Genomic DNA, 19,803 nt, shown 5'->3' on the forward strand with positions numbered 1-19,803 from the left:
GTATTTGATTTGGATTGGTTTAAATTGTGTTTTTTCAAGTAACATTTTAATTACTCAATGGATCATTTTTTTTCTTCTTTAATTATGACAAATTATTGGATAATTTAATTACTAATTGAGTTATTTGCTTCTCTAATTATGACTAAAATTATTAGATTCCAACCGGTAAACACCCAAATCCCCACATTAATTTAACTTACCATTTCTAAAGTAATAAAAAAATATATTATTGAAAAATAAATAAAATCCAAGAGTTTATGAAATTAAAGATATGTGCTAAATCAACTCAAATATGTGCAAGTGAAGATAATACTATCATTTTTTTTTGTTGAGAAAGATGAATAATTCCATTAAAAAAGGCATAAAGCTAAAGGGATCTGGCAATCATTACAAGCATGAGAAATTAAAATAAGTTAGGCAGAAGACCTGACTGCCATATTCGAGAATCATCTAAAGTTAGAACCAATTTAACTAAAGAATGTGCAAGAGCATTATTAGTTCACTTACAATGAGAGGTAAAAATAAGAGAGAAAGACTTCCAAACATAAAAAAATATCATTAATAACAATACCATACTTATTGCAAACTTGTATCTTATTAGAGATTGAATTAACCAGACACAAACAATCAAAAAACACACTAATGCAAGTACACTCCAACCACCTACAAAGAAGAAAACCTTGTAACAGGGCCGAAGCCAATGGCACCCTCCGCCACATGCAGTTCAAGTGTGCCATCGACTGGAGTAGTAGCAACACAAAGCACATCACTATTGGGACAAGATACAATCGCCCCATGCCAATGTTGGGTTTTATGCCTTAAATAAAACTCCATTTCAATGTAATCTATTTTATTCAACATCAATAAAGAAACAGAAGTATTTTTATTCATTTGTGTATGTTTTGGTTCACTTTATCAATTGCTTGTCTATTTGATTTATAAATTCATCTTAAACCCCTTTCACATACTTGATCCTGTTAATTGTGTTGTCCTCACATTGGAAAGTAAACATGACTATGTGAATAAAGTTTCCTAGATTTATCAGACACATGGTTTTACTGATATGATAATCTACAACAAGAGTTTACTTGCATTTGGAGAAATGCTATGTTCTTTCCAGAACATTGGTTAAAGTAAAGCTCAGGTTGGATGCATGGAGTATGCATCGGAAGCGACCGATATTGAACTTTGACTTAGATTTAATTAAACTTACCGTAAAATCTATTGAAGTCAATATCGCCAAGTTGATCCTAGATCAAATGTTCTTAATCCTATTATGATTAAGCTCAATCTTGAAAGGCTATTCGTGTTCTTTGATTTGTTAGTTAAGCCTACTTTTAGGTCAGGGTGATACGTACATTTTGGGAACACGGTAGTGCAATTGAGTGGGAGCGCTAACATAAACATGGAATCTATAGCTTCTATCTGGCGAATAGTAAGCAAAGGATGATCTCCTTCGAGCTTGACCAAACGAACATAAATGGTGGAGTACTCATTTCACATAAGCTGAAATATCATTTATACGGGGTCAAGTGTTTTAAGGATAAAATACATAGTAGGGTGTTACGGTAATCTAATCCCTTTACAGTGTAGATCATTCATATAGAGGATCATTAATCACATTAGGATTATAACAATGGATAACTAATGATGCGTCTATATGGTGGAACATATAGAGCATTCTATATACTGAGAGTGCAATTCTAAGTTCTATGCGTGGATTCAACGAAGAATTAATAAGTTAGTGAATTTTAGTGCTAAATTCTTGATCTACTTATTGGAAGCTCGGTTATATAGACCCATGGTCCCCACACTAGTTGAGATAATATTGTTTGTAAGACTCATGTAATTGGTTTTGATTAATCAATTATAATTCTCAAATTAGACTATGTCTATTTGTGAAATTTTCACTAAGTAAGGGCGAAATTGTAAAGAAAGAGTTGTTAGGGGCATATTTGTTAATTATGATACTTTGTATGGTTCAATTAATAAATATGATAAATGACAATATTATTTAATAATTATTTATAGTTATTAAATAGTTAGAATTGACATTTAAATGGTTGAATTAGAAAATTGGCGTTTTTGAGAAAATCAGATACAAAAGTGTTAAAACTGCAAAATTACAAAAAGCAAGGCCCAAACCCAATAAGCCATGGCCGGCCACTTTTGTAGGCAATTTAAACTGATATTTTCATTATTTTAATGTCAAATAATTCAAACCTAACCCTAGTGGAATGCTATAAATAGGTAGTGAAGGCTTCAGGAAAATTACACTTCTGATTCAGAAAACCTGAGCCTCTCTCTCTACCTTGGCCGCCACCCTCTCTCTCTCTTCTTCCTTGATAATTTCGAAACCCCTTAGTGATTAGAGTAGTGCCCACACACAGCAAGCAATACCTCAATCATAGTGAGGAAGATCGTGAAGAAAGATCATCAGCAAAGGAGTTTCAGCATCAAAGATTCAGAGAAAGAGATCCAGGTTCAGATCTTGATAATACTCTGCTACAGAAAGGATACAAGGGTTAGAGATCTGAACGGAAGGAGTCATTTAATTCCGCTGCACCCAATGTAAGGTTTCCTAAACTTTATATGTGTTTATTTCATTGTTTTAGAAAGTTCATATTTGGGGTGTTAATCAACATACTTGTGAGTAGATCTAAGATCCTGGTAAAATAATTTCCAACAGCCAAACCACCTCTTTTCAGAGCAAATACTAGCATCCATAAATAAATTATACTCTCCCAAAATCAACTTAGGACCCACCCTTGCTATATGAGAAGAAGAAGACCGTTGTGAACTCACAGGGACCAGCATTTCAAAATGGTTTTGGGCATCTTGAACTGCCCGAGATAGCTAAGAGCCCAACTACTAACCATATCATCAGAAATCAACTTATTATCATGCACAAATGTGTTGCGACGATACCAAATTCTTAACAAAAGAACAAGAAGTTTCTCAATTTCTTAATTAGATAAGAGAGCCATAACTCCAACCAAAAGTTCATAGAAACTGGACACCATCTTTAAACTATCCAAGCCCCTCAAACTCCACCCATACTGAATAGATTTAAGGGAAGGACATAACCACAAGGCATGGAAAGTTGTTTCATTGTTCAGTAAACAAATAAGGCATGCATTAATGCATTAGAAGCGTTCATTCTATGTGTAGTTAGATTAGCATAAGTTGGGATAAGATTTAAGCTAGCTTTCCATACAAAAAATTTTATCTTCGGAGGAAGAGAGAGCTTCCAAAGAATCTTCCACCACTTAGAAGGCCTAGAAGAGGGGGAGGTTTGACCCCACCCAGTTCGAGCTACTGAGCTCCAATAACAACTCTTTATTGTAAACCAGTCATTGTCGAAAAAATTCCAAATTAATATATCATTTTTATCGAAGTTGGAAGACAGAATAAACAAATTTGAAGAAGCCTCTGTATCATTCAAAAGATCATGAGTAAGAGGAGCATTCCACCCACCTATATCAAGTATAAGATCACATATCCTATCCACATCAACCCCCAAACGAATAAAATCGACCCACGTGGTCTTTAAGGATCCAAGATTCCTCTTGTATATGAATTGTATCACCACTCTCCACCAACCAAGAAACCCTTCCTTCTAGAGGTCACGCCTCCATAGGATGCTCTTCCAAAGAAATGAAGTACGTTTAGTCTCCACTACATCAATAATAAAACTAGTAGAAAAATAGAACCCTTTGATAACTCGCCCTGCTAAAAAATCAAAATAATTATAGAGACAAGAAACATACACCATATTGTAGAGCTCATCGCAAGCTTCTAAATGGTATATAGAACGTCCAAAATAGACACCCGAGTAAAAAGTTATGATAAATTTCCAAAAACGGTAGACCGTTTTGGTAAAAACGGCTGACCGTTTTTTAGCACGAAAATCTCAAATTTCATACTCACTGAAATACTTCGAAACCTATCCAAATCACTCCAAACTTCACATGACACATATATACCATATATACAACAATTCTTACGTAACAGAAATTAAAATCGAGCCCATAAACGAAAAATGCCATTAAAGCTCAGACTTAAGCTTTAAAAAGTTCCAAACTCAATTTTTAACTCAAAATTACCTCAAATTCAACAAGTTAACATCAAAACTAGTTCCATAGCTACCCAAGAACAATTCTATGAAGTTAGAATTTTCATAACCACTCTAAATCACAAAGCCACTATATAAACCCAATCATTTTTAACTTAAAACAAATCCAATCCTTATCTTAAGCTTTCCCTCTTCGATGATTTACTGTCCCACTACCATCGGAGCTTGAATTATTAGGTTTCAGGTTGAAAATTAAAGAAAATAAATTAAAGGGGGAGAATGTTTCTGTTTATGTTTTTATTTTCCAAATATAATATATATTAAACTGATAATAATAATAATAATAATCTTATTATTAACAGTTGTCTTACCATTTTTTAGCCACTAAGAAATCTTTAATTCTAGAGTATTTGGTCAACTCCGAGTACTCTAAAATACTCTAGTATTTTTAAAATCAACTTATCTTATTAAGTCCACCAATATTACTAACTAAAATCGTTGTGATATTTTTGGCCTCTAATCGGGTCTCTAGGGTCGTCAAACATGAAAATATTTTTATTTCACAAATAACTTACATTATATCCACATATTCCAAATAAATTTCTGTAATTAATAAATTACGCTTATTTATCCACTTATAGAAAAATTTATAATTTATGCTAAATTAGGTTAATAAGATTATAATTCTACATATCATCACCTAATTAATTCATAATACATAATAAATCTTAATTATTCATAATTAAATTTTCGGGATATTACAGTACAAACTTGGTTTATTTCAATCTTATATGGTTCAAAATAGCATGCTTCATAAATTTCTTGTGTTGATACTTGACTCGTGTTCAAAAATGTCATTTTATTGATCTTAAAGTGCTAAATGAATTGAGTTTAAATTAATATTTTCATAAAATTATCGTGTTATATTTAAAAATATTTGATTTGAATTTAATTTATGTCATTCTTGTAGAAAAAGTGCCAAAATTGTAGAAGAAATAAATGAAATGGCAAAAGAGAAGGAATCCCAAAAATGAAGCTCAATTCATTTGGCTTAGACCAACATGTGCTTACTTTGTTTCCTTGTAAATTGGATTGAATCAAAGACATTAATGCTCCATTTCAAGCACACATGGCTCCCACTCGGCAAATCTTCTTCATGTGATAAAGTCAAAATATCATAAAGGAGATTGGAAAACATATGAAATGCTCCAGCTTGTGCTATCGTTTCTAATTTTGCATTAAAAGTGTATTATTTTTAATTACTCGAAAATGTTCATATCTATAATCTTTTAATGATTTTATGAGACAAAAGGGGTCACCAAACTCTATATAAAGAGGCATTTTGTTCAAAAAAAATAAAAAAAAAACTTTCATTTGAGCGTTAATTGTTACAATTCCAACTCCAAGAGTGTCACCTCTCCCAATAAAAAAAATACTTTCAATGCCTGTGAGGAAATTGGAGTTGAGACCTTTAAGCTTTTGAAGTTTTTCGATACTATTTGTGTTATGGCTTGTGGTAAGAAATGGATATGGTTTGGTGCACACACCCACAACTCTGGGGTTACAACTGAGTAGTTTGCATAACAATTTTGGATTTCTTGATGATATTTTTTTTATGCTTGGCTAGTTTTGATTGGTTTGACTTGATTATTTAGCTTGATAATTTTCTTCTCCGCTTGAATTGCTAGAGACTAGCAATAAGCTAGTTGGGGGTTGTGATTCGTGTTCAAAAATGTCATTTTATTGATCTTAAAGTGCAAAAGGAATTGAGTTAAAATTAATATTTTCATAAAATTATTGTGTTATATTTATATATTGGAAATATTTGATTTGAATTTAATTTATGTCATTTTTGTAGAAAAAGTGCCAAAATTGTAGAAGAAATAAATGAAATGGCAAAAGAGAAGGAAGCCCAAAAATGAAGCTCAATTCATTTGGCTTAGACCAACATGTGCTTACTTTGTTTCCTTATAAATTGGATTGAATCAAAGACATTAATACTCCATTTCACGCACACATGGCTCCCACTCGGCAAATCTTCTTCATGTGATAAAGTCAAAATATCATAAAGGAGATTGGAAAACATATGAAATGCTCCAGCTTGTGCTATCGTTTCTAATTTTGCATTAAAAGTGTATTATTTTCAATTACTCGAAAATGTTCATATCTATAATATTTTAATGATTTTATGAGACAAAAATACTCCATCTGAAAATGGTGTAGCAGAACAAGAAAATAGACATCTCCTTGAAATAGCTAGAGCTCTCTTATTTCAAACACATGTTCCTAAACCAATTTGGGCCGATGCTATTTCTACTCATATTTTTTAATTAATCTCATGCCATCTTCTGTTCTTCATGGTGAAATTCCTTACGAAATTCTTTTTCCTAATAAGCCACTATTTCTTATTGAGCCAAGAATTTTCGGTATCACTTGCTTTGTTTGTGATGTTTGTCCACATGTAACTAAATTAGATCACAAGTCATCGAAGTGTGTATTCTTTGGTTATTCTCGTCTTAAAAAAGGTTATAGGTCTTATTGTTTCGATCTTAACAAAAATATTATTTCTATAGATGTTATTTTTGTAGAAAATAAACCTTATTTTTTCGTCTTCACCTACTCCTACTCGTCAGGGGAATGTTGATGATTTGTTGGTATATTTTTATCACATCTTCTGGGCCTGACACATGTTCGGACGAGTCTCTTATTCCTCCACATGACTTGGTCACAACTCCTAACATGCCTACACCTCTGCCTCCTCCACCTCCACCTCCTTCACCTCCTATTGTAGTGTGCTCTAAGAATCCGCCCCTCTGCCTCCTTTGCCTCCTATTTCATGTCTTGCACATTCTTCTTCGTCATTGTATCTAGATCCCGACGATGATCTTTCCATTGCACTTTGTAAAGGTAAACACAAATGTACCTATTCTATTTCTTCTTTTGTTTTTATAATCATTTGTCCTCTTCTTCTTGCTCTTTTATTGCTTCTCTTACTTCTATTACTATTCTTAAAACTATTTGTGAAGCCATGTCTCATCCTTATTGGCTTCCTGTAATGATAGAAGAGATGAGTGCTTTAGTTACAAATGCTACAATTTGTGTGTGAGATATTATGGATTAATCAACTTTTGACTGAATTTGGGTATAAAACTTTAGTTCTAACAAAATTATGGTGTGATAATTAAGCTGCTTTTCTTATTGTCTCAAATCATGTGTTCTACGAACAAACTAGGCACATTGAGATTGATTGTCATTTTGTTCATGAATAAATTCAACAAGGCCTGATCTCCACATGATATGTAAAGACTGGAGAACAATTAGAAGATATTTCTACAAAGGCTTTGAATGGGATGCAAGTTGATTATATTTGTAACAAGTTGGGCATGATTAACATTTATGCTCCAACTTGAGAAGGAGTGTTAGTATATACATATATATATCAAGTATATTTCATTAGTTTCATATTTACTCACTTTAATTTAGTTAGTTTCCTATTTATTCTCTCTAATTTTGTATATAGATACATATTATTCTATTGAATAAAATATACAATTCATTCACCATTTTGTACACTCCCTAATGTACAGACACACTTTGACGTTCCCTGCCATCCTGGGTTCTAGGCTTTCTCCAAGGGAGCCTATTCCCTTGTTGGAGGTCAAAACGTACCTTTCTAGGATCAATGTTCATTATGTCTCCCCTAGATACTACAATAGGGTTAGCCTTCTAGTGAGTAGGTTCCTCTGTGAGATACTTTATAGGACTTGGCACCCGCTCTTTTTGCTTTTGGTTCTCTTGCAGCCTGGAAAAGCCTTCCCCCGCGTCATTAGGTGGGTGTGGTATAGCAGCAAAGTCTACATTCAGGCCAGCAATGGCCATGGCTTGTCTAATAGTGACCAGGGCCTCTTGCATTCTTTTGTTGGCCTCTCGTTGTTTTGCCAACTCATCATCGTCTTTTGCGACCCATCATCGTAAAGAAACGAGTTTTACATACTCATCCTCCTCACAATCCTCTGGATAGCTCTCTTTCCCATAATCTGGATCGTAGTGTCATCTTCTTCCCCTTCGACTCAGGAGTCTATGTCTTCTTTAGGGCGTCCCTAAAGGTTTGGTGGTTGAGGATGTCTTTGGTTGTTCTGGGTCATCACCATGGTGATGAGGAAATTAACTAGTGAAAGCTCTATACAATTCTCAGTGAAAGCACTAAAATGTTGACCGAAATTTTTTACAACTACTTAATTTTAGAGAATGATTTTAACGTGGTTGGGGCATTAATGAACCTTTTGTCCACGAGTCACTTGTATTGATGTTGAGAATTGAGTTGTTACAATGGTGTTTATAGGGATTATCTAAGTATCAAAATCCTCCATTTTCCTCGTCCTTTTTACAGTTATTTTTCACTCTATTTATAGGTGCAATGGAGGAGCACAAAGAGGGTCTCAGTGCATTCCCCTTGCCAAGTGTAGCCTAGGCGACTACATTTCTAAATAGGATAATTATGCATGTAGTGAGCTTGTTGGTGATACAAAACGGGACATATCTCCGACTAATGGGACCTCAGAGAAATAAGTTATTACTAGGTGTCATAGGAGAATGCATGTAAAAAAAACATAGTAGAAATCCCCAAAGATATCTCCTTTTTTGATACTAACTCATTTTTTTGCTCATATGGAAAGAGTTAACAATAGTATTTTTCCTTGAGAAATGTAACAAGTGTTAAAAATAGGTATGCACTGGGAGGTCTGAGAGGTCTTGACCCCCCAGAGGTTGATATTTCATAATATTAATTCTTTGAGGTTATTGAGTAGCACATCACCCTACCAAATACCTTTACTCTTCCCGAAGCCATGCATAATTAAGATTTAGAGTCAATTGTAATTTTTGTTAGATTGGGTCCCACATGACATGTGGCTCTATGCTGGGAAGCCACATGTATTGGTAAAAATTGGTGGCAACAGAAATATTAGAGAATGAGCTTGAAACAGTAACAACTCTCCACATTAGCTTTTAAGAAAAATAAGCTATCATCAACAAATCTCCACAAGTCAAATTTGAAATATGTTGTAAATTAATTTCCCATTTGATGATTGACGACATCCCCTTAGCAAAGATAAGAAACATGAAATGAGATAAGGGATCTACTTGCCTAAGCCCCCTAGACGGCGCAATGCTACCAATAACATCCCCACTAACATTAATCATATGTCACAATTGAAACATATCTCATAATCAAATCAATCCACCAAAGGTGAAAACCCAACTTTTCCATCATAACTCAAAGAAAAGTCCAATCAACTTGATCATAGACCTTAGCCATATATTCCTTATAAGCAAGAAATCCTTTACAGCCACTCAAGACCAATCATGACACTATCAGAGATAAGTCTCCCAGATATAAAGGCACTTTGCTCCTCAGAAATAACAACATTTAAGACCTTTTCCCAAAACCTATTCATAATCATCTTAGCAATAATCTTGTACAACACATTACATAAATTGATAGACATGAAATCACTACTTAAAGTGAACGATTTTACCTTAAGAATTAACGTGATAATTGTCTCATTCAAGGGTGTTCATCCAATCCAATCTGCACTTTTTTGGTCAAACAACATTTAATCCGCACTAAGTGCGGATTTCATATTTTTGATCCAATCCGATCCGCATAACAGTTTAAATCTAATCCAATCCAATCTGTAATAGTGCGGACTGTTAGAAATATTTTACCAGGATCTTAGATCTACTCACAAGTATGTTGATTAACATCCTAAATATGAACTTCTAAAACGATTATAAGTAAACACATATAAAGTATAAGAAACCTTACATTGGGTGCAGCGGAATAATATGTCTTCTTCCACTCAGATCTCTAACCCTTGTATCCTTTCCGTCGCAGAGTATTATCAAGATCTGAGCCCGAATGTCCTTCTTGTTGAATTGGATTCTTCACGATCTTCCACACTATGATTAAGGTACTACTTGCTGTGTGTGGGCACTACTCTATCACTAAGAGGTTTCGAAACAATCAAAGAAGAAGAAGGAAAGAGAGTGGCGGCTAGGTTTAGTGAGATGGCTCAGGTTTTTCTCTAAAAGGAATAAGATGCATTGTTTCTTTTCCTGAAGCCATCACTATCTATTTATAGTATGCCACATAGGGTTAGGTTTGAATTATTTGGCATTAAAATAATGAAAATATTAAATGATAATCCCTACATAAGTGGCCGGCCATGGCTTGTGGATATGGGCCCCACTTTTGCAATTTGCTGTTTTATCATTTCTGCATCCCATTTTCTCAAAAATACCAATTTTCAAATTCAACCATTTAAATGTCAATTTCAACAATTTAATAACTATAATTAATTATTAAATAATATTATCATTTATTATATTTATTAATTAGACCAATCAAAGTATCTTAATTAACAAATATACCCTAGAAACTCTTTCTTTACAGTTTTCGCCCTTGCTTAGTGATAAATTCACAAATAGACATAGTCTAATTTGAGAATTATAATTGATTAATCAAAACCAATTAAATGAGTCTTACAAGTAGTATTGTCTCAACTAGTGTGGTGACCATGGGCCTATACATCCGAGCTTCCAATAAGCAGATCAAGAATTTACCTCTTAAATTCACTGACTTATTAATTCTTCATTGAATCTACGCATAGAACTTAGAATTGCACTCTCAGCTATATAGAATGCTCTATATGTTCCAACATGTAGACACGCTATTAATTATCCATTGTTATAATCCTAATTTGATCAATGATCCTCTATATAGATGATCTACACTGTAAAAGGAATCAAATTACCGTAACACCTTATAATGTATTTTATCCTTAAAACACTTAACCCCGTATAAATGATAATTCAGCTAAGTGAAATGAGTACTCCACCATTTATTTTCGTTTGGTTAAGCTCGAAGGAAATCATCTTTTACTTTCTATTCGCCAGATAGAAGCTATAGATTCCATATTTATGTTAGCGCTCCCACTCAATTGCACTACCGTGTTCTCAAAATGTACGTATCACCCTGACCCAAAAGTAGGCTTAACTAACAAATCAAAGAACACGAGTAACACTCTTGAGATTGAACCTAATCATATCAGGATTAAGATCATTTGATCTAGGATCAACTAGGTGATATTGAATTGAATAGATATTACAGCAAGTTTAATAAATCTATGTCAAAGTTCAATATCGGTCCCTTCCGATGCATACTCCATACATCTAACCCAAGCTTTACTTTAACCAATGTTCTGGAAAGAACATAGCATTTCTCCAAATGCAAGTAAACTCTGTTGTAGATTGTCATATCAGTAAAACCCCAGTGTTCTGATAAATCTAGGAATCTTTAATCACATAGTCATGTTTACTTTCCACTGTGCTGACAACACAATAAACAGGATCAAGTATGTGAAAAGGGTTTGGATGAATTTATAAATCAAATAGACAAATAATTGATAAGGTGAACCAAAACATACACAAATGAATGAAAAATACTTCTGTTTCTTTATTGATATTGAATAATATGGATTACATTGAAATGAAGTTTTATTTAGGGCATAAAACCCAACACGGATTTGATCAGTTATTTTAGATCGGTTGTTTTTTTAATGATAAATTATTTAATATTTCATAATTTTTTTTTTAAAAAAAAGACTATTGTTTCTTAATCTCCAATAATAATCTATTTCCATCTCCGTTTATATATAAATCAAACCAATATACATATGGGTGACTACTCAATAGTTACATTTTTATTGTAACTATCATGGTTGTATTTTTCTTTTACCTATAATAGCAGGTTACCAATAGGTAAAACTTCATCTTTTAGAATCAATTAATTATAATTAATTATTTTTTAAATAATTAATTAAATATTTAATAAGACATCTTTTAGCAATTAATAATTATAAATAATTTTTTTACATAAATCCCTACTATAATTATTTTAACAGTTAAGCCATTTAATTATAATATTTACTATGAAACTTTATTTTTTTCTTACAAAAATTAGACTTCTTTTTAGACAAATTAGAATTCTCTTCTTGTATAATAAATTTTTAAATAATTAATTATTTTTAAATGATATTAAATTATTTTTTATAACTAGAAGAACTAAGTATGAGTTTTTCTATTCGAGTTTGAGGTTGCTTCGTTTTTTGGGAGAGCTTGATTTTGTTTTTTATATCTGGTTTGGTTTTTTGAGTAAATGACTCTTTATCAAAACAAATGGAGTTTAGCCATTTTTTTTTTTGAAAAATACATTCGACCTATTTTACTTTTTTACTTTTTAAATATTAAAATAAAAAAAACTAAATAATTAAGTGTAATAATTTTAAATTAAAATTATAAGTATAATAAAATATTAATTATGAAATTATATGTGTATAATTTTAAATTATAAAGAATTTCACTATAAATTTTTTAATGATTTAAGAGCAAAAAAATTGCTAAAAGATCCTTATTTAATAAGAAATTATGAAAAATTAATTAATAATTATAATTAATTTAATTTTAAAATATCATTAATCTTCATTAAAGTTTTATAAGTAAATAAATTATTAGGTGACTATTAGGTTATAAGTTAATTATTATTTATTTCTAATTTAATTCTAAATTAATTACAACCATTCAATGATAATCTAATAGCTAAAAAAATGTAACCATTGAAACCTCCTTCATATACATATATGTCAATATATATATGTATTCATCTTTAGATTTGCACTAAAATATATATGTATTCGTTATTAAAATAAATAATTTAATATATATATATATTTAAATTTATGTGTATGTGTCTCTGTGAATAAGAATAATTTTTCTGGTATTTTTTATTATAAAATAAATAAAATACACCAACTCAATATATTATTAAAAAAAATTAAAAAATTAGAAGTTTGTATTTTTTTTAATATTACTAGAAAATTAATATATATTATATATTATAATTTTTTAAAAATATATATAATTAAGTGCGGATTGGATTTGATCGGTTAAGTTTTGAGGTCAAACAACATCCAATCCGCACAAGTGCGGATTTTAAATTTTCAATCCAACCCAGTCCGCGCAAGTGCGAATATCTACATTTTACGGATTGGATTGGATCGTGCAAATTAAATTGAATCGGATACTTAGTGAACACCCCTCTCATTAATTAACTGGGCTAATCCAAAATCATCGATAAAGCCAAGACAAGCCCGACAAAACTTATGATAAAAACTAACCTTCATTATTTTTTTGAATAATGATAGAAACTTCATTAACTCAAATCTCCCAAAATCAAGAAAGCAATTATAGTAGATAACTTAACACTACTAAAAGTACGGTCAGCCTCCATAAGAGAAGATCGCGCCAAAGCATGCACAACCTTATTAGCATACCGCTTAACAAAATTAAAAGAAACATTATCAAGAGTGGCCAACAAAGCCTTACAATCTAAAATTATATGACCATAAGGAGAGGTCATATTTTTATTACTTTGAAGATCCAAAACAACTCTCCGACTATCAGACTCTACAATCACACCTGACCAATCATTATTTTTAATCCAACTTAGAGCCTCTTTTATTCCAATGGCCTCCACTTCATGAGGTTGTAAAGCACCAGCCTTCTTGAAAGATTTTGCTTGTATGACCGCACCAGCCGCGCTTCGAGCCACCAAACCAATACCAAAACTTCCAACATCCGCAAAAAGTGCACCATCAACATTAACTTTGATTAAAGGAAAATTAGGAGGGGTCCAATGCTCAATTCAAATCTGATTGGATTCATTAGGAGTTCTTAATTCTTGGTTTTGAGCATTATACCAATCAACAAAGTTTAGTTTTGCCAATAGTAACACTTCATCATACATAGGCTGTTTAGCATTCCAAACCACCTCATTTCTAACCCTTTAAATTGACCATAAGATCATCCCAACCTCTAAACATTCAACCATGTTCTACACACCAAAACCTTCTTCCCACCAGCTGCAAAATGTCATAGCAGCAGTGCCAACATTGGGAACCCGAACCTGCCTCCAACATCCTTGAGCAAAATCGCAGCGAACAAGAACATGAAGTGCCGTTTCAGGAGCAGCCATACACATCAAGCAGCTAGAATTAATGGGAACATGTTTATTTGTTAGCTGAAACCGAGTAGGAAGACTATTAGTACACACACGCCATAGGAAATCCTTGACTTTCGGAGGGAGTTTAAGTTGCCATAACTTCATCCAAACACCAGAATTATTGGGTTGCAAGTTGCTGGTTTTTTCCTGTTGCAATATAGCATAGGCACTTCGGACGGTAAACAAACCAGAAGACTCCTTCCTCCAATACCATTCATCACTCTCAGCTTCATCAAGCAAAGGAATTTTCCACACCTTCTCTTGATCCCTCACAGTATGAACATCCTTTAGCACCTCTTCATCCCATTCACGCACATCCACTTTCATGAGAGCATTCACCATTCTTCCCACAAGACATTCTTGCTGAGATTCAACAAAAGGATTAACATCATCAAATAGCCAAGGGTCAGTTAGGATATTAACTTGTGATCCACTACCCACCAATCTTCTAGCTCTTGCCCGAACCAAAGCTTGGGATTCCAAGACGCTCCTCCAAATGTAACTTGGGTTATTTCCTAGAGATGCAGAAAGGAAATTACCATTTGCAAAATATCTTGCTTTGAAAATTTTCCCCACCAAACTAGTCTCACAAGTAAGTAATCTCCACCCTTGCTTAGCTAATAAAGCAAGGTTAAAGTCACGAAAATCACGAAAACCCATCCCACCCGTAGTCTTGTGTTTCGAGAGCTTATCCCAACTCAACCAATGAATACCTTTGTTGTTATTTGATCGCCACTAAAACTTGCTAATTGATCGCTCAATCTCCTGACAGATACCAACTGGTATGAGAAAGACATTCATAGAGTAAGCAAGTAACGCTTGAACTACCGATTTGATGAGGACTTCTTTACCTGCTTTTGAAAGAAATTTGTTGTCCCAACTCTGAATTCTCTTATGAACTTTATCAGTCAAATAGCTAAAAATTGCCTTTTTATTTCTTCCAATGGTACTTGGTAGACCCAAATACTTACTACGCTCATCAACCTCAAGAATTCCCAATCTTTGACAAATATCATGTCTCATAGTATGAGTAGTATTACTACTATAAAAAACAGTAGACTTCTCAAAATTAACACGCTGCCCCAAAGCATTAGCAAAGCAATTCAAAAGACGCACAATGTGGGACACTTCATCATTCGTAGCTTTGCAATACAAAAAGCTATCATCCGCAAACAGCATATGAGAGACCGTAGGAGCTCCATTCGCCACTTTACACCTGTAACGCCCTAAATAATTAGGCACGTTACCCAAAATACTTATGAAACCCTAATCCCCTAATCGGGATTACTAATCAAAATAGCGCAGAATTTAAACTTTTATATAAAACAGAATGAAAATAAACTTGCAATACATTTAAACTTTTAAACAGTTGGGACCCCAAAAATATTTACAAACGTTATTACAAGTCTTTTCTTTCTAGCCGACCTAAGCAGCAAAATAGAATTTCAAATGTTCAACACTGGTAGACCCTTAACCCGCTTGGTCTGATATGGCTCAAACATGTACATTCCTCGCTCAGCTCCTTAAACTCATGGTTGATCAGCTAATGCTTTACCCTTTCCTGCACAGTAGAGCACCCGTGAGCCAAGCCCAGCAAGACAGTATAAATCATAACAAATATAATATGCTCATTATACTATTTAAACAAATATGCCATTCACATATGTCTGTATGACACAGACCTGCATATCACACTGACATGCCCATTTATGTCTACGTGGTGTAGACCTATGTGTTGCGCTCACACATCTATTTAAATCTACGTGACGTAGACCCACGTGTTGCTCTCACACGTCTAAATACATTAAGGCCTTAGAATTGGTTCATCTCGGTTATGGTTACCGAGTCCAACCTGATTATGCCTTGAGCGCATAACCCTTAAATCTCATTTCAATTAACATGGCATGGCATTTATACACATATATCACTAGGGTAATAACCCTAGGCTATTAAACCGTTCATATTAGCGTAATCACCCTAATCTCGGTTACTAAACATTCATACATAATATTCTCAATATAAGCGCCACTGCGCATACTCTATGTGCTAATCACTGTCTTACCTGTTTTCCAGCAAAGTCAGAGATTCCGAATCCCCGGGTGCTCCTGATCAGGTGCTAGTAATCTTAGTCCCACAAATCCGAGATTTTTTTTACACTTAGGGTTAACCCCTGATTCCATACTCATATAATTCCATCATGGTATTAAAAATTCAGATAATCATACAGAGCTCGGAATGAGCTTTCCAACGATATAAAGAACTCCCAAATCGGAGTTCGGAATCAAAAGTTATGCATTTTCAAAGTTCGACACAAAATTGCCCAAAAATCATGAGGGCGGGCCGCGGCATGCCCAAACCATGCCGCGACACCTGTGACAAAACCCAGGTTCCACCAATAGGGACGGGCCGCGTCATGCTCCAGAGCATGCCGCGACATCTGGGTGCAGAACCCAGAAACCAGCAAGCCTCATCACGAATTTCAGCTTGAAAATCCAATCTTTTCATCCCCAAATCATCAACAAAACTTCTAATTTATAATATCCACTGCAGTGACTATGAACCCCATCAGGTCCTTAGCTTTGAACAGTGATATTCTCAATATGCGTGCCCCCTGAACTTTACCCACGAACACTGTTGGGTTAGCACTATCGGGCTCAAACACTACCATCTTCCGTTTACAGTCAATCGTCGCTCCATACTTAGACAGAAAATCCATTCCCAGTATTATGTCAAAATCAGATAATTGTAACTCAATTAGATTGGCGGTCAACTCACAACCGTCAATCCAAAAAGACAAGGACCGAATCCACCTTGTGGATACTATCAGGTCTCCCGAGGGTAACAGGGTTCCAAACCCCAAAGCATAATTATCACATGGCTTATGAAAACTTTCTATCACTCTACTCGACACATAAGAATGAGTAGCTCCCGAATCAATCAACATAGTATAAGAACAACCATTAATAGACAACTGACCTGTCACAACTGACGGACTAGCATCAGTGTCAGCCTGAGTTATAGTGAAAAGTCGCCCTGGATTCTGAGCAGTATTCTTCTTAGGCTCCTCTTTCTTGGCCTGGGGACAATCTCTGATAAAGTGGCCCACTATGCCACACTGGAAACATGCCTTGGCTCGACACTCCCCAGGATGATGCTTCTTGCATTTAGGACACTCGGGATATGATTGGAATGAGGATCCGCGACCCTGACGGCCACCTCTGTTTCCCCGAAACTTTCTATTTCCCCCTGATGCTCTAGAAGCCTCAGCCTTCCGTTTGTGCTCAGGGTTGCCACTGTTGGTCCCCTTACTGATACTACCACTAGCAGGAGGATTTGATGCCATGACGACATCCTTTGTAGCCTGCTCTTTCATTACTTGTTGCTCGGCCTCCTCAGCAATTATGGCCAAGTATACCACTCTCTTATACAGAGTGTCATGTGATGTGGTAATTTTCAAGTCCCGACTGATTGTAGCATTCAGTCCTCGAACATACTTCTGTTTTCTGGTGAAATCTGTAGGCACCAGATCACCAGCAAATTTTGACAACCGATCAAACTCCAGAGTATACTCGGCCACAGATTCCCTAAGTCAACTTCACAAAATCTTCCTGGTGTGAAGTTCTCACAGCAACATTATAAAACTTTTCTTCAAAAAGTTTCTTGAATTCTTCCCATGTCATTACACTGACATCACGGGTCTGACTCACTATATCCCACCAGACGCGGGCATGGTCTTGAAACATGAAGGTCGCACAATTCACCCTCTCAGTTCCCATCACCCCCATATTATCGAGGATACGGGTAACCGTGCTCATCCGCTGATCGGCCTTAATAATATCAATACCTCCCAGAAAAGTCAGAGGTTGCAGCTTCACAAACCGCTCGAACACAGAGTCCCGGTGCGACATCATATACCCTTGGTTACCCACCACTGGCACAGGAGCTGGTGGTAACCCTTGATCAACTGGGCAGCCTGTTGCCTTAAACGTTGCAACTCTTCCTCTTGACGAAGTATGACACTTCGCATTTCATGGAACATTTGCTGCCAGTCAGTAGGAGGATTAGCATTAACAGCGCCTGCATTATCCCCCGGATTCTGCGGAGGTGGAGGTGGTGCTGGTGGATCGGTTTGGGTAGCCCCGGGCTCTACTTGCTCGCCCTGTGGTCTAGATGATTGCGGAGGGTCCATTACTAGTACCCCTGTAATCAACAACCCCAGCGAGTTAAGCACCAATACCACACTTACGCACTTAATGCGTTAAACCCTAACTCATCTATTTACCTCATAAAATATTCACATAAATAGATAGCATTTAAAGCATGGCATCACATAACACATACATACTCTAGATGCTTACATACTGCCTAAAATGGAAAGCAGTAAACAGATGATTACACAAACTGTAAAGTATTTATTCTCAATACTTACTGCACCACGAGTCGAGCTTATCTCTGACGACGAATGTACATGTTCGGCCGGTTTACAGGAAGTTTAAAAACCTTGGCGCTATGATACCAAATTGTAACACCCTAAATAATTAGGGACGTTACCCAAAATACTTATGAAACCCTAATCCCCTAATCGGGATTACTAATCAAAATACCGCAGAATTTAAACTTTTATATAAAACAGAATGAAAATAAACTTGCAATACATTTAAACTTTAAAACAGTTGGGATCCCAAAAATATTTACAAACGTTATTACAAGTCCTTTCTTTCTAGCCGACCTAAGCGGCAAAATAGAATTTCAAAAGTTCAACACTGGTAGACCCTTAACCCGCTTGGTCTGATATGGTTGTACATTCCTCGCTCAGCTCCTGAAACTCATGGCTGATCAACTACTGCTTTACCCTTTCCTGCACAGTAGAGCACCCGTGAGCCAAGCCCAGCAAGACAGTATAAATCATAACAAATATAATATGCTCATCATACTATTTAAACAAATATGCCATTCACATATGTCTGTATGACACAGACATGCATATCACACTGACATGCCCATTTATGTCTACGTGGTGTAGACCTATGTGTTGCGCTCACACATCTATTTAAATCTACGTGACGTAGACCCACATGTTGCTCTCACACGTCTAAATACATTAAGGCCTTAGAATTGGTTCATCTCGGTTATGGTTACCGAGTCTAACCTGATTATGCCTTGAGCGCATAACCCTTAAATCTTATTTCAATTAACATGGCATGGCATTATACACATATATCACTAGGGTAATAACCCTAGGCTATTAAACCGTTCATATTAGGGTAATAACCCTAATCTCGGTTACTAAACATTCATACATAACATTCTCAATATAAGCGCCACTGCACATACTCTACGTGCTAATCACTGTCTTACCTATTATCCAGCAAAGTCAGAGATTTCGAATCCCTTGGTGCCCCTGATCAGGTGCCGGTAATCCTAGTCACACAAATCCGGGATTTTTTACACTTAGGGTTAACCCCTGATTCCATACTCATATAATTCAATCATGGCATTACAAATTCAAATAATCATACAGAGCTCGGAACGAGATTTCCAACGATATAAAGAACTCCCAAATCGGAGTTCGGAATCAAAAGTTATGCATTTTCAAAGTTCGACACAA

Source organism: Cannabis sativa, chromosome X, assembly GCF_029168945.1.
Source record: "Cannabis sativa cultivar Pink pepper isolate KNU-18-1 chromosome X, ASM2916894v1, whole genome shotgun sequence".
NCBI lineage: Eukaryota > Viridiplantae > Streptophyta > Magnoliopsida > Rosales > Cannabaceae > Cannabis > Cannabis sativa.